Consider the following 3,519-nt stretch of genomic DNA (forward strand, 5'->3'; position numbering starts at 1 on the left):
GCTTGAACTAGCGCAGGGGCAATGGAGTTGAGGAGAAAGATGTATTTGCAGGTATAGCTAATGAAGTACATGTGAGGGATAGCTGCATGAATGGTGGTACTGTTTACTGAGGTAAGGGAACACCAGGAGTTGGTGTGGGAGGAGATCAGAATTCAGCTTGAGATGTATGTTAGAGATTGAGTCACATCAAGGAGGCAATTGGAAATGTAACTCTGGAGCTCAGGGGAGAAGTTGGGCTGAGGATATAAATTTAGGGCTCTTCCGCATATAGATGGGACTAGATAAAATCACCTAGGTAGAGGAGAAACAGAAACCTAAGCATTTAATCATCCTAACGTTTAGAGCACAGGAAGAAATTGCAAAGGAACCTGGGAAGTAGCAAAAAGATAGGAGGAAAACAAGCAAATCACTAGATTTGCCCTATGCTAGTAATGGTGGAAGAATAAATTATTTCCAGGAAATTGTTTTGGTCAATTGCTTCAAATGCTAGAAACTGGAATTTAATATTCAAAAAATATCTACTATACTTGGCAATATGAAAATAATCTTAATAAAGCCAATGATTTCAGTGGAGTGGTGTGCTGAGAAAGGAATGTAATATGAAAAGGTGGACAGAATAGAGAACAGTTCTTTTAAGGAGTTTTGCTAAGAAGAGTATAGAAAAGGGGGAGACACTTAAGGGGGCTATGAGGTCAAAGAAGTTTGTTTTTAGGATTGAAGATACTGGAGCCATGTTTGTTTATGCTGCTGGGAATAATCCAATTGAGGAGATCAACACGAGAGACAGAGAGGTTGATGGAGGTGGTAGCAGGAGGAAGAGAGAGATCTTGTCTTGACTGGACTCTGCAGTGTTAATAGGCAAGGTCATCAGAGTTCTGGAAGGGAGATGCTGGCAACCTGCATGAGTCCTTTTGATGGCTGAGAACAAAATCTCAGGAAGCGAAGGGGATTGTCTGGTGGCAACTATGGTCCCTACCAGTATACTTGTGTCAATTTCTCTAGCCATGTCCTGCTGCTCAGGTGCAGCCCCAGGCTCTGGTCAGAAAATCCTAGGCTAGACTACAACAGGTTCCCATCCAGCAGCTTCCCTCCTGCTGCCCCCGACCTCCCCACCCCAGCAGGTGAAGAGAGAAATTTCTGGGGATGTTGTCAGGTCATGGGCAGTGCTGCTCTACAAACCACACTGCAGTTTTCTTATTTAAAATAAGTGTCATCTTGAGATAGTGTCTAATACAGACTGGTAAGAAGGGATAGTTCCTGCCATCCTTTAGGTCTCAGCTCAGTCACTTCCTCAGAAACCACCAGCCTCATTACTAGCCCAATCAGTGCAGTTAAATTTAATGAAAATTTATCTACATCAAAAAATTTAAAAGCCACTACATCAAAATGTCTTAGTACAAGGAAAACTGTCCTAATTCATAAACTTGAGTCGTGCAACAGACAACCTGCACAAAAGTATATGCAGGCTCTAGCTAAAAGGGCACCTGTTTTTACCCTCCTGTCTCCTTTATTTCTCTTCATAGCACATGCATCCTATCTGACTTTGATATTTGTCTCTCATTAAGTGTCAGCTTCGAAGGACAGACACTTGGTGTTGTGCCTAATAACACCTGACATGTAAGCACTACTGAACTCACTACTGAATGAGTGTTTAAATCTCTTTCCTTCTGCTTGCCCTTTCAAATGCTGTTCCATTTTAAAAGGCTCCTAACACTGAGAAGTATCTAATGAAGAAACTTCAAAGCTGCAGTTACCCAAGACAACACACCTAGCATCGGGGTCCTCACTATACCCTTCCACTTCCTTCACCATGCAGTTGTCTTATGAGGATAGGACACAGTCCGGTGCTGCAACAAAGTCAAAATGGCTCCCAAGCCCGCCCAGGCCATCCTGTCACTTGTCTCACCCAAGGTACCTGTGATACACCACCTGAACCAGCCACTAGCCACACTCTACCAGACCACTCAGTTCAGCTAGTGTTTGGCAGTGGCTTACCTACCCGGTGAGCTTTACTCAAACACTATGGCAACATCTCTTTTTGTTTCACTCCCCATTGCTATGCTCCCCCAAATGGCAGCAACCCCTTACTACACTCTGAGAGAACGAAACCCTCTTGCTAGTATCAATATACCTTATTCCACCCCACAGCACACACTCATCCTTGCTTTCCCCCTTTCTTCCCATTTTTGTCGATTTATTCCTACCTCTGATCTCCCCCTTAGACAAATATCTCTGTCCTTTGCCTCAAGACTTGGAAAGCCTTGAAATTCTCTCATAAAACAAGAGCATCAATAAAGCACAAGGCTTGGAATGTTGGGGAGTCAGCAAGCCCTAGAGTCACAGGCCTTTTTTCCCATCTTCATTGAAGTATAAATGCTTTACAATGTTGTGTTAGTTTCTGCTGTACAACAAAGTGAATCAGCTATATGCATACATATACCCCCATATCCCCTCGGTCTTGCATCTCCCTCCCGCCCTCCCTATCCCACCCCTCTAGGTGGTCACAAAGCACCGAGCTGATCTCCCTGTGCTATGTGGCTGCTTCCCACTATTTTACATTTGGTAGTGTATATATGTCCATGCCACTCTGTCACTTCGTCCCAGCTTCCCCTTCCCCCCACTGTGTCCTCAAGTCCGTTCTCCGCGTCTGCGTCTTTATCCCTGCCCTGTCACTAGGTTCACCAGTATCGTTTTTTTAGATTCCATATACATGCGTTAGCATACAGTATTTTTCTTTCTTACTTCACTCTGTACAACAGATTCTAGGCCCAAACACCTCACTACAAATAATAGAGTCATAAGCTTTTTTTTAAAAACTTCTTTAAAAAATATAAATTTATTTATTTTTGGCTGTGTTGGGTCTTCGTGGCTGCACGCAGGCTTTTTCTAGTTGTGGCGAGCGGGGACTACTCTTCGTTGCAGTGCGCGGGCTTCGCTTCTCACTGCGGTGGCTTCTCTTGTTGCAGAGCACGGGCTCTAGGTACACGGCCTTCAGTAGTTGTGGCTTGCGGGCTCTAGAGCACAGGCTCAGTAGTTGTGGCGCATGAGCTTAGTTGCTCCGCGGCATATGGGATCTTCCCGGACCAGGGATCGAACCCATGACCCCTGCATTGGCAGGCGGATTCTTAACTACTGCGCCACCAGGGAAGTCCTGAGTCATAGGCTTTTCAATGCAGACTGGTTCCTGCTGACCAGTCCAAGCAACAGAAGGACTTAGGACTCAGGTGTGAATCGATTCATCCAGCTACAACCTCCGGCACTCCTCCACCAAAAACTCAGATGAGAGCCAAAGCAGAGCCTCGATTCTGCCAAGTTGGTGAGGGTGGGAAAGGCTTTCTGTACCTACAAGAGGAAGGCACAGAACCCCATGCTGGGGAGACTAACTGTCCCAGTTTGAGAATTGAAAGCTCTGCTTCCTGGGAAACCCTTAAGTACTTGGCGAGCCGAGACGATCGTCACCCCACGTTGGAGCTGTGCACAACTATGACCACACTCAAACAACCCTGTGAGTTAACTTCG

The sequence above is a fragment of the Neophocaena asiaeorientalis genome, unplaced genomic scaffold (genome assembly GCF_003031525.2).
Source record: "Neophocaena asiaeorientalis asiaeorientalis breed wild unplaced genomic scaffold, Neophocaena_asiaeorientalis_V1.1 scaffold235, whole genome shotgun sequence".
Classification (NCBI taxonomy): Eukaryota; Metazoa; Chordata; class Mammalia; order Artiodactyla; family Phocoenidae; genus Neophocaena; species Neophocaena asiaeorientalis.